This window comes from Lissotriton vulgaris, chromosome 3_1 (assembly GCF_964263255.1).
Source record: "Lissotriton vulgaris chromosome 3_1, aLisVul1.2, whole genome shotgun sequence".
Taxonomy (NCBI): Eukaryota; Metazoa; Chordata; class Amphibia; order Caudata; family Salamandridae; genus Lissotriton; species Lissotriton vulgaris.
In genome coordinates, this window is record NC_141689.1 from 1,613,427,591 (window position 1) to 1,613,441,550 (window position 13,960).

Here is a 13,960-nt window from a genome sequence, read left to right on the forward strand (position 1 = left end):
GCCTGAGATCGGTCATCAAAACAATTTCAGTTGGAAATTATGTTTAAGTTTGTTTTGTGTGTCCTCACTATTTAGGCTGAAAGTAGGTGTGTGCTTTTACTGTCTGGCAAAAGTTGTGTGCTTTCACAAACCTTGCAGACCACAGTAGGTATTGGTGTTTCTCCGGTATTGGGGTGTCTTTCATAGATTCACATGCCTGAATCATTCCCCGTCCTCGGAGTCTGCTCAGTATTTCATTCTTTTGACTGGATTTTACCGACCTTTTAGGGTGTCATCTTCTAAAAAATCTCTCTTCAGGCCTCCTCCGTCGACGATTATCATCGTCGACGCTACTTCAACGTCGACAGTCACCTTTTCGTTGCCGAGGCCTAAAATAATAATGTCATCAGCCTCTTTTCCATCGATGCTGGTCTCTGTTGCAGTTCGACCCATCTCGTCGACGAAGGTAATGCCATCTATCGTCGACGCTTCATCGTCAGCGACGAAGGGTAAAAAGATCCCGTCGACGGGTGCATCGTCGACGAAGACCACCTCGACGGAGGCTACCTCGTCGATGAAAACTACCTCGTCGTCGACGGCCACATCGTTGACGAAGATTGCCTCGTCGTCGAAGACATCGTCAACAAAAATTGCCTCATTGGCGAAGACATCGTCGACGATTGCCCCGTCGACGAAGCCGACTGTCTCGTCGGCGGTCACTATCCTTACACCATCTCCATCTACGGCACTGTCGACGAAACAACCATTGACGCCTCTTCTGTCATCATGTAAGGAATTACAAGCTTGGTCTGCCACACCGTCTACGGTCTCCTTTACCTCGCCGTCTATGACAGCTTCTTTTCTAGAAAGACGTGGCTCTTCATTGGCAGCTCTCTCCCCGCTGAAGTTACCTGAAGAACTGCTGGACTCTGAAGATGACGAGGAGTAATCAGATATGGATGACAGGTTCCGCACTGCTAGGAGTCCATCTGAGTTGCTCATTAAATATCAGGATGAGGATCAGGAAGAAGAGCAGTTCCTTGAACCTGTAGGTCAAGAACCTGCCACGTTGCCTACAACACAAATGCACTTGACTCTCCTCAACAACTTACAGTATATTTTAGACGACTACTATCGCCGGTTCCCTCCGTCTGAATCGGCAGAGTCGCTTCCATCGACACCCATGCCTCAAGTCTCTGTATCTGCGTTCAGATCCCCAAGACAGCCTTCTCCAGCACCAGAATCCTCATTACGATCTCCAGGGCCACCTTCTCCGGCACTATCTCACCATTCCCAGGAGGCCAACACCACAGATGATGACAGGGAAGAAGGAGAAGTTGATGACAAATCTGTTCTATCGGAGTGGGATGAATATCAAATACAAACTCCATCACCATCTGCTCCAGCTGCTGCTGACTCTCCACCTGTAGATATTGGGGGTTTCCATCTCCTAATGGAAAGAGCTACAAAGAGGTTTCTAATTCCCATGGAGACGAAAAAGGACAACTTTTTCCTTAATGATTATAAAGATCAGCCGCAAAGGCAAGTAAGAGCCATTCCCATCATAATCTTCATCTGGAACCAGAATTACTACAGACAAGTGAGTTCTAGATATAGTGGCCAGAGGCCACACTTTGGAATTCATCAAAACCCCTCCAAACTTGCCTCCCAAGGGCCCACCTCCTGCTCATCTCAAGGAGCTGTTCTCCCAAATAAATGTGATGATTCGAAAAGGAGCGATCGAAAAAGCCCCTCAATTGCTCAAGATTTTTCCTCATACGCAAAAAGACAGGAGAATGGCACCTCAACCCTCGACTTACGCACCCTCAACAAATACCTGAAAAAATTGTCCTTCCGGATGTTAACGCTTCAAGAAATCCTCCAGCTTCTTTCGATCGGGAATCACATGGCCACCCTCGACCTTCAAGATGTTATTTTCATGTGCCGGTCCTCCCCAGGCACAGAAAGTTCTTACGGTTCAGAGTGGCTGGCAGGGATTTTCAGTTCAGAGTCCTTCCCCTTGGACTACGGTCAGCTCCCCTTGTATTCACAGAAGTTCTAGCTCCGGTGGCCGCACACCTTTGCTTGAAAGGCATTCAAATCTTCCCTTACTTGGACGACTGCCTTATCAAGGCAAATTCCTTCTCAAGGGCAAACAAGGACGCTCAAAGATGTCTTTCGCAGTTCCAGTCTCTCGGTCTCTCAATCAACTTCGACAAATCTCATCTGATTCTGTCACAAAGGAAATCCTTCTTGGGAGCCATGCTGGACACCCAACTCACTCAGGCTTTCGTCTCAAGAGAGAGACAACACAAGATCCGCAAATTAGCTCGCCTGTTGCAAGAAAGAGAGTACATTTCAGTTCGACTATTCAAATCTTTCCTGGGAATGATCTCATCCTGCATCCCTTTGATACCCAATTGTCGTCTCAGAATAAGGCCTTTACTAGAAGAGCTCAACCTCCAATGGTTGCAGGTTTCAGGGTCGTTTGACAACATCATTCTCATAACTCCTGGAATGCGAAAAGCAGTGCTTTGGTGGACTCGGATGAAGAACTTGCAAGAAGGATGTGCATTCCTATCGGAAGTACCAAATTTCACAATCACAACGGACGCTTCCCTCGAAGGATGGGGGCACACCTTCAAGGAATGACAGTCAACGGAAAGTGGAATGTACAACAAAGGAAGTGGCACATCAACCTCCTAGAGTTGCGAGCCATTTTCTTGGCTTTGAAGTCCTTTCGAACTGTCATACTAGGGACGTCAGTGCTGATTCGGACAGACAACACGACAAGTATGCACTACCTAAACAAACAGGGCGGTACAAAGTCGGGCCTTCTCTCTCAACAAGCCGAGGAGATCTGGGACTGGGCAAGACGCCACAGGATCAATCTTTCAGCTGTCCATGTCCCAGGGATTTCCAATGTCCTAGCGGATTCTCTCAGCAGATCTGCAATATCCAATCACGAGTGGGAAATGCATCAACCAACATTGGATCGAGTTTTCCAGGAATGGGGCCTTCCCGATCTGGACCTATTTGCGGCCATCCAGAATAGCAAATACCCATACTTCTCAAGCTGGCTTCCCCACAATGACTCGTGCGGGAATGCGCTTTCCATGACCTGGTCACAGATATATGCCTACGCCTTTCCTCCAATTCCACTGATTCCCACAATCATCTGCAAGATGAAGAAACAGCCTTGTCGCCTCATTCTCATTGTTCCCAGATGGCCTTGCCAATACTGATTCGCTGAGCTTCTCCTCCTTTCGGAGTGCGATCCCATTCAGTTTCCACCAATACCGAACCTTCTGTCCATTCAAGAGGGTCAGATCTGTCACCCGGACCCAGCATCCTTGAAATTAGCAGCTTGGCTCCTCAACACCTTGAATTTGCACACTTAGATATCCCTGCGGAATGTCAAGAAGTTTTAGCCAATACTCAAGTACCTGCCACGATTAAGACATACAAACTCAAATGGAAAAGGTTTTGCACTTGGTGTCATACTGTCAATTTGCATCCAATTCATGCCAAGCCAGAACAGATTTTACCGTTCTTTCTTCAATTGGCAAAGTCTGGGTTATCTCATTCCACGTTGAAAGTGTTTTTGGCAGCTAGCTCAAGGTTCCGTCAGGATGGTTCTAACTCTCTCTACTCTACTAGAGTTATTCAGTAATTCTTTAAAAGACTATTTTGAATGTTTCCCCCTATTCGGTGTCCACCTCCATCTTGGCATTTGAATGTTGTGCTCGCACAACTCATGCGGCACCCCTTTGAACCTATTCATAAAGTGGATTTAAAGTTCCTTTCTTGGAAGGTATCTCTACTTTTGGCGCTGACATCAGCAAGGAGGGTCACCGACATTCACGCATTCATGATTAAGTCACCTTTTCTGCAGTTCACATCAAATTCAGTGGTGTTTCGTACTAATCCCAGCTTCATGCCTAAAATTTTCACCTTAATGAACCGATAATTTTGAAGAAATGTTCTCCAAATCCTGAAACAGCTGCAGAAAGAGCTTTGCATTCCCTTGACATCAGGAGATGTCTCAAGTTCTATCTGCAATGAACTGCAAACTTTTGGAAATCGGATCAATTATTTGTAGCATATGGAAGGTTAGGTCAAGGTTACTCTGTATCCAAACAGACTATAGCTCGTTGGATGTCCTCGGGGATTAGTCTGCGTCATCAGCATGCGGGAAGACCTCTACACACCATGCTGAGAGCACATTCTACGAGAGCCATCTCCTCATCCACCGCTCTCTTTGCTGGTGTGCCTCTTCATCAGATCTGCAGAGCGGCAACCTGGTCCTGCAGACACACTTTTACCAAGCATTACTATTTGAACACTGCAAGTGATGCAGATACATCAGTGGGACGAGCTGTTCTCCGTAATCTTTTTAAATAAGGTGAGCCTCTGTTTTCCCTCCTCCACTATTCTCTTTTTGGACGCTTATTAACATACTGTTTATATGTCTTGAGCTTGTTGTGCATATGCTAAGCACAAATGCATTTATGTATGATTATGATATTATTCATACTTCATTACAATATATATGTATTTATAAATGTGTATATATACTATGTGTGTATATATATATATATATACACACACAGAGTACAAGGAGCGTCTTACGAGCATGATGTTCTGTACTGCTATCTACTCTGATTCAGGCATGTGAATCTATGAAAGACACACCAATACTGGAGAAGAACAATACTTACTTACCTGTAATCTGTGGTTCTCCAGTATTGGTTTCTTTCATAGATTCACATGCAAACCCGCCCACCTCCCCTCAGAGGCTGGTTTAGGCTATCAAGTTAGGTACACTCCTGTGCGAGAAAATCTGAGAGCCTGAGGCTCTGGGGAGAAAATTCTGGTGGGTGCTGCCGCCTGATTGGCTGCAGTTTGGACTATACATAATGACTAGGATAGTCACGAGTGTGGAAGTTTTTCTTGTAGTATAGGGCTACTTTACTTCCTGGTTGTATATTACCAAGATTTTTTTGTTATATGTGCATATTATTGCTTTTTTTATGTATGTACCGTGGGACTCCCACTCCGACGACGGGGAATGAATCCGGCATGTGAATCTATGAAAGACACCAATACTGGAGAACCACAGATTACAGGTAAGTAACTATTGTTAATTTTTTCTATGATCCATTTGCTGTATGTGTTAGATGTTGCTGTCCTGTCAAGTTGATTTAGTCCTAAAGAGGCGTATATTTGTTTTGTCTGTAGCACGATTTTGGAGGTTTGTTGGTTAGTCTTGAGTTTTCAGGGTCAAGTTGTAGACGTTTGATTATGTGCCTTACATAGCTGGAGCACGATTTTGTAAAGGTTTTTGTAAAGGAAGGGAATAGGTAAGATGCTATGCTCCCTGGTCATGATGGGAGTGCCACAGGGATCTATTTTGAGCCTGACTCTCTTTAATCTTTACAGGACGCCGCTGGCCAAGGTGATCAGATCTTATGGTTTCAATGTCATATCTTACGCAGATGACACACAGATTCTGGTCACTCTTGGCCCAGACCCTGTATAAACCAAGCAGCCTTTAAAAAATGCACATCCCATATCGACAGATGGATGTGTTCCAACCATCTGCAAATGAATGGAGCCAAATCGGAGATTATGCTCTTTGGTGAGGCTCTGGAGCACTGGACCAATGATTGGTGGCCTGCTAACCTCGGCCTCTGCCCAACTCCCAAACAAACTGTACGAAATTCGGGTTTTTATATGAACAATCAAATGTCCATGAAAAATCAAACCAACCATATCATTGGTACATGTTTTGGAGTATTGCTTAATCTACGGGAGGTCTTTAAATGGATCCCTGTTGAGGCTAGGAAACCACTAGTACAGGGACTTATAATAAACAGGATGAACTACGGAAATGCCTTGCTGTTCTCAATTAATGAATGTCATCTTAACAGACTTCAAATTCTGCAGAACACCGCAGCCAGGCTGGTCCTAAATCTTCCTCCCAGATCTCCTTCCGCCCCCTGTCTAAAATCCTTACATTGGCTCCCCGTCAGAAAGCGTACTTTATTGAAGATCCTCTGTTTAATACACAAACATATGTATGGCAAAGGTCTAGGATACTGGTCCAAAAAATTATGTTGGTACCAGCTTCGGAGGAGATTAAGATCTAGCAACCAGTTACTGCTTACTCATCTCAGAATTCGTACTGCCAGGAAAGGAGGGAGATCCTTTTCCTTTCTTGCCCCGGCATCCTGGAACAAAATCCCTTTAAAAGTGCGTACCTTCTTCAATCACAACTGCTTTTGCAAGAAGCTGAAGACATGGCTATTTGACAACTAGCCAAGCATTTTCAACAGAGCCGGCCAGCAAGCGCCATGAGACTTTCGAGTGATGTGTGCGCTGTATAAATGCCCCTGATTTGATTTGATAAAGTAAAGGAACATGCCCCATGCTGCGCATTCTTTGACTGATTGAATCATGACATATAACACAATGCTGATATGTATAATATTTGATGCATTGAACAGAGTAGGGAGAGTTGTATTTGGATAAATGGGTGGAGGATACAGAGCTGGCAAGATGTTTTTTACTTCTGTTGCATCATATACCATATTGTTAATATGAAATCGATGCATTCATCGATGAAAATGAAATCTTGTCCTTATTAACAGAATCAACCATTGTGAACTCCACATCAACCTCAACTCACACATACGTAGTGAAGCAGGACCTGAGACCAAGGATTGCTGATTGATATGTCACTGGTGGAAAGGTGCGTAGCTGGCAGACAAACACTTAGGTAGGAAACTCTTGATCAATCCCACAGATAGGCCCAGCAACATTACAGTGGGCAAGAGAGATTACCCCAAAAAAGGAGTGGGTGTGTGCTCCTAAAACACCATAAAAAGTCAGATGCTACATGAGTTAGATACACATATCCAATCAGGACCTAGCACACAGAGAGTCACGCGATCCCCATGCCGGACATCTAGACAGGCTATCCACTGGTGACATTGTGTCCACGTGAGGTAGAGTCCCACCTGTAGTAACCGGAAGACAATTAACTTACGACTCCAAAGGCAGCAACCAACATTCCTCACCATATATGGTACGCTGGAAACTTTTATAACCCATTATGTTTTGTATAAAAGAAAGACATTGTGCTGCTCCTGCTGGTGGCATCCTTACTTTATAGGGCCCTGATTACGAGTGGAGCTGTATACCCGGGCAGGATAAAGCTTCACTCAGTTATAAGTGGCCGATATTTAAGCACTCAGATTTCATGGATGGGGGAACAACAGAAGTTATTTTACTGGCATGTAATACTCCCCCTTGCCAGGTAACATTCTCCCTTTTTCTCAACCATCCTCTCCTTAACCTTCACCACCTCACTCACCTCTGCCAGATCTCAGAACATGTGAGCAATAATGCCCACAGAATTGAGAAATTTGCAATGAATTCTGTCAGGAAAAAGCAGGTATGCACAGTTATTCTCCTTTCATGAGAATTTAATCATACTAGGTGTATTTAGGTACAGGCATACCACCTGGAAATAATATCTAGCCACACGGTATCTCAGCACCTAAATATGCCAAACTTTTAATTAAGACTTATGTATCCTGTATTCAAAATATAGAACACCATAAATACATCTTTTGCCCGATTCAGAAAGAGAGGTCAGACATTCACATCCATAGATTTACTCCTATATGGATGCAAATGTACTACTGTATGGAATTCACAGGCATTCCCAGTGGTATATCTGGAAAGTTGGGCTGGTGCCAAAGCAATTTTCAAACTGGGAGTATTGCAATCAAAGATTTGTCTCTCCAAGGTTACAGTTCTTGTGAAAAATCAGACCTACTTAAAGGACAAGTGTAGTAAATACGATAAGTCCATTCAGAAGGAATATGGTAGGTTTGCAGTATTTGTTTAGTATTGCATTTAGAAGCACAGTGTCCCAGATATATGAGTAAAGCATGGAGTAGTAGGGTACTACCATGTACAGCTAACACATTTTTCACTGAAATGTCCAGTTGAAATGGCAATAAAGTTGCATGCAGCGATACTGCTGAACGTATATGAAGAATGAATGAGTATGGGTATTGCACTCTGTTTTAACGTGGCTCAATGTTTATTCGGTAGGTGTGCTGCGCTAGATTAGCGCCTGCTATCTGTGTAGATCAAAATGTGTGTGGCCTGGTCCCTGCTTGCAGTTGTTAGATTTTGAAATATTTGTAAAGTTATTTTACATGTTTTTGTGCACTACAAAACAACTGACTTACTTCAGGCTTCTTCTTTCACACTCTATGTACCTCAGGAGGATTGTCATTCATTCAAAAAATTCACTCACTGTACACCAAGACAAGGGAAATGTATGCACCAATCTCCATATTATAAAAAAGAATAAGCGGCCATTTGTGAGAAGGCATCGCTTGGCATTTTACCTCTGTCTTTGAATGCACAGCAAATGCTACATGATAAAAACAAAATGTAAAGGACTCTTTATTGATAATTTAAAATGTGAACTCCTGCAAGGTTATCTAGGGGTTCTGCAGCACCTTTCGCACCCTGTGGCTCCATGCCCCAGAGACACAGCTTTCCAGCTCCGGGAAGTTTTATAACATATGCTCTTTTCCAATTGAAGATTATATGCACAGTCCAACCCGCAAAAGATTGGCACTAAAACCCCACAGGCAAAAATGTTAAGCCAGACCCACTCCCATCCTCCTCTCTCTTGCAATCTCTTTTTATGCCGGGCCTAGGCAGCACATGTGTTGTCTCTTCGAGACATGCTGTATTCACTCTGTGGGCTTACAGCACGCCCATTGCCTTTTTATTTCTCACTTCGATCGTCCAATTCTTCTTCTTTGTCCCTCCTTATTGTCATTTGTATCCTGCAACGCAACAGTGCCTAACTACTGTATCTTTATGCTTTGGTCTTCATGTGTTGTTTTTGTGGAACTCTTTTTTTTCTTTTACTAGCGCCGCTCCAAGCGCCATTTTGGTCTACAGCCGCGCAGAGCTCTAGTTACTGGCATACTCAAAATGTTGTCTAAATTAAGTAGTTCACTCCTTTAGAACTTAATGATGTAACAAATTACTAAAGCATGCTTTTACATGGATTAACAAAAAGAGGCCATTTAAAACCAATATTTTGTGCTGCTTCTGTGATTATACCACTAAGAAATGTTGTGAATCTCACAATTATTCTGCACACGCTGGTTGTTACGTGACTTTCTATGGCTAAAGACTGCATTTATCAATTCATTCTAATTGGGAACTGGTGTCCTTCATTTATTTCTACATACAGTTTGCACTTTCCAAGCACTCACACGAGTGGACCGGCTGAATGGGTTCAGCTGACTTTGAACAGGGCTTTCAGTCTTCCACAAGTGGCAGGGTTTGGCTCTTGTTGTGGAGGTGTGCTTTCTTTCCATGGGGGAGAAAGGATTCACAACGCTGTTCTCTGTTGTTCGACATGTGTTCCTTGTTATCCGTCTGAATCTCCTCTGAATCATGTGTTCCACCATCCATGGGGTGCCTCACGGCCGACTTGTAATGCCCGCAACTGCTTCATTCTTTTTCGGACGTATGTATGTGTGAATCAACTTGGTTGTGCATTTCTCTCAATCTCACACTGCCCCTACCCTCACGAGTGGACCACAGCTGCTATTTGCAATCACTTGTTCCTTATTTCTAGTGTAGCACTCCAAAAGAGATAATAGTTTTCATTCATTCATAAATCTTTATTTTGGCAGTCTACCATAAAAGCACACTAAAAGTTCAGTTCCAATTAAAACATTAGAACAAAGGTCATTAAATGAATACATGCTCCACTAAAACCGTCACTTTAAAATGTGTGTCTAGATTAATAATACAAATACATAATTCATTATATAAATGAAGTACATTAAAACAAATGATTACAATTAATCTGTAGCTTAATGATACAGAATAACCTCACATCTAAGAGAGGAGTAAACACTATTCTTTTTGAACATTCAGAGCAAGGTACTGCAAGAGGGTAAAAATCAGGACGGTCCCCGTACCTCCAGGGAGTCTGGAGAAATTGATAACCGTCTCTCGTTTTGCCTAACCCCCCATATATAAAGCAAATAAAGGGAGACGGCCAAGACCAAGCTGAGGAAATAGAAATTTTATGGTCAAGAATGTTCCCTAACGTGTACCCCACCGTCTCCATGTACAAGCTTAAAGTGCATGTAACTTCCCTCCTGTGCCAGCTATGGAGACGCAAATACATTTGCGTCCAACGTTAACATGTCCTCTTTCAGATCCACCCTGAATGGGTCGGATATTCCGTTCCTAAGTATGCCTTGCCACCGTCTTTGTATGGTGCACTTTCTGTATTCCTGGCTCTGTGTGAGCTAGGCCCCGATTTCTGTCATCGAGCCTTTTCTTTTACAAAGTCATCTCTGCCTCCTGAAACTGCAACGTGGGATGCCCCCATGACCTCTGTCCTACTCCCTGCGAGGCGAGCGGGGCCTGGCTCGGCCTGCTTGCCTGCCAAAGACAGTATTTTACCTTCACGTTATCAGCATAGCCAAGCTCAGCTTCCCGAAAACACATTCCAGTCTAGCAGGGTAGATAAACAACCCCTCAGCTGCAGAGCAAAGGGCCCGGCCTTTCTGTCTCCATGCAAGTAATTCATAGCTCCCGTTACCATGGTAGGCCCATGGCCCCCTCGCTTTACCCACAGACACGTAGGCACATATGCACGCATTCATAGTCAGTATAGGATAGCCTCTGCCCAAGAGACCTTTCCTTCCAGATAATATGGTTCCCAAACATCAGATATCAGATATGATATAGGAACGAGTTGATCTGACATGCCAGACTTCTGTCTCTTTCCTCTAGTGTAAATGTCAAGTCCCCTGCACCCTCCAGCTTCACGTCAATCACACGTCATGCAGCTGCGCGCGCATCCAGACCTCCGATTTCTGCTGACATTGCAAGATTCTGCTATGTACACACCCACTTGTGACACTTTCATGTGACGTTTCTAGTACACACCTCTGTGCACGCCCTAGTTCACGCCTTCTGATTACGTATTGCTAACACGTGTGTGTTCTTATCTTGTTTCTCTCAGCTGTTACGCCTTCTGTATTGGTTTCCATTATGTGTTTTAAGTATAAAAGTTATGTATTGTCAATAAAGTATGCTCTATCCCTTCCTGAACCCCAGCGGTGTCAGGAACCCGATATCCGGTTCTGAACCATTCCTTTTTAAGGAATAAAACCCCTAAGAACTCTAACACCACGGACTCTGTCTCTTTCTTTCCGACTGAGTTATTTTATAAGTACTTACCTGCATAGAAATTAGGACGGTAATTAAATATTTACCACATTAATTTGGCGCCCGAACAGGGACCCCTCCCCCACCCCACGCGCCGGTAGGTGCGTTGCAGCCTTTGCCCCCTGCCACAGTCAAGACGGACAAATTACGCGTACCCGCAGGATTTCCTGTATCTCCCTCAGGCCTACGGAGGTGACGGAGACTGCGATCAGCACCCAGACGAGGCGGTGAGGAGTGCGGAGGATCCCGACCAGAGCCTAGCCGAAAGAAACAAGGTCCGAGGTGTCAAGAGGCCCACCAGTTCCGAAGTTTTCACGTATCGAGTCGAGCCGAGTCCAGTCCGGTCCAGTCCAGTCGAGTTGTCCGAGGCCTTCCGTTCCGTGCTTCCCGGTGAGTACCGTTGCTGGGGACGCATCTAGACGGGTGCATTATTATGTATCCGGTAAAGACGGGTTTGGGTACACAAACACGGTCTGCACTGTTTTAGACAGTGTATCTGTACTGTTTAGCAGTATATAAAGTATTCAAGGGTTCGATTTTCAAGGATAATCCATATGTGTTCAAAATGTTTCATGTGATTAATGTCGTGGTATGAGTGACTGTTTTGATGTACATTATTGTGTTTTTGTATATTAACTGTGTCCGAGGTAGAGTAAGTAACAAGTATCGAGTATCAAGTACCAAGCAACAGGATGCCATTATTCAATAAATTAAGACAGTTAGGAACTAGGAAAGGGATACTAGAGGAAGCAGTTCCTGTCCCACCTAGGGACACTCCCGGAAATTTTATGTACCATAAGCATGGCCTAGATGCCATACTGTATCTAGATTTATGGGCCGACTATACCAAGCACCTAGAAGAGAAACATAGGTGGCCTGTTACAGGGACATGGGATGACGAGTGCATCATGAGAGTAGAGGAAGCACTATGGAAAAAGAAAGCCAGACAATCTCAGAAAGACGCCATAGAATTGTGGCGTAAAGAATCGCATAAACGTGCAGAAAAGGCATTCCGAAAAGCAGAAAAACATAGCGAAGAGTCGGATGAGGTCCGAGAAAACGAATTAGTTGCTGAAGGTATCCGAGTACAAGCAGAACAAGTAGACCGTATGCGAAACACTCTTGCAAATGGCATGTATCTAGTGGCCGAGGGTTCGCCTAAAGCCACTCCAGAAATACCGAAAGATCTGCCGCCACCATTGGTTCCGACTAAAGTAAGGCACAAGACCACAAAAGACATATTTCTTTCTTCCTATCTAGACGATGTAGCTCCCGCTTATACAAATCCACGTGCCCACGTACCGCCTACTGACGGTGACGGAGATGGCAACCTACCCCAAGACAATGCCCAGCCAGTACCGCAACAAGCTACACCCGTTCAACATCATGTACCACCTATTCCCCCACCACTTCCCGCTCCTACTATTAATCCACTAAATCCTTTCGGGTCTGATCCTGGTAAAAGACAAGTTCAGTTACACATACAGGCTCCACAGACAGGCCATGCTCAAGCCTCCGCTTCAGGAGGTGCGACAGGAGGTTATCAGACCCCGCCACAAACACACAGATTAACCCTTAGGGACCTAGCAAAGCAACGTACACCCCAAATACAGAATTACAAATTCCTTAAAGAACCCCTTCCAGATTGTAGATACGATCCAGTACCCGGTAAAACCGATAGAATGGAGTTAGCATCACTACGCCTACGACGCGTTACAGATTATTTAATGTTATTACCAGGAATGACTGACCATCTAGACAGAATATACCATTTTATCCAGACAGGGGAAGGTCCTGAAAGTATTAAAGAGGCCATGGCTCATCAGAAAACTGACACTCAAGGTTGTATATTACGCTTCTTCATAAATTGTCTAATAAGAGAACAAGACAGGCCTGGTGTAGACAAGGACGATATGGATGCACTAAACAAGTGGGGCCAGAATATAGCCGAGGGAAAGCATGATAAACAGAGCAGTATAGCAAATATGTACAAAAGAATCAGGAAAGCAGTGATAGAAATACATGAAAGAAAGGAACCAGAAAAGGAAGGAGATAGCGACAAGATTGAGTCCTCAGAGGAGGAAGAACCAGAGGATAACGACTCGACCAAAGAAATGATAGCATATGTAGGTAAGGGAAATTACCTTAAGAAAGGCATTCGTCCAGAAAGCAAGAGAGTTTTTCTCTCTGGCATCTCAAAAACGAGCTCTCCTGAATATCTGTTTCAGGTTACCGATAAAATACTTCAAGAACGAATGGGGTACCATGTACTCAATTCTATGGATGAACAAGAACTAGCCCGGTCAGCAGTACAATGGGCTGACAATCCCAGCACATATAGTGATGATACAGTAGCTCAGACATTTTTAAATCTTCCCCCAGACGAGCAGAAATTAGCCGGTATGTACATGATTCAGCATCTCATCACGTTATACAGAAATCAACATTCTGATCCAGGTCCCTTACCTGATACATTAGAAGCACTACTTTTGAACAGATGGAGAGGCCTAAGTACCAAGTTAATTAAAATAATTCTAGAACAACGGCACAGATATAACGCTTTCTTAGGCCCACAATATGTTTCAGCTCCGCCCCCAGAAAGAAAAATGTTTCACCTCGACAGACAGAATCCTTTACGAGAAGTACATCCAGTAAGGAAAAATGATGACACGCTAGAACGTGT

The 13,960-nt window shown here is 44.1% G+C and overlaps 1 protein-coding gene across 3 annotated transcripts in view; it reads right to left on the reverse strand.

Moving 5' to 3' along the window:
* Positions 1–13,960, reverse strand: part of CFI (complement factor I) — a 238,082-nt gene that overhangs the window by 35,614 nt on the left and 188,508 nt on the right. The window lies entirely within an intron of this gene.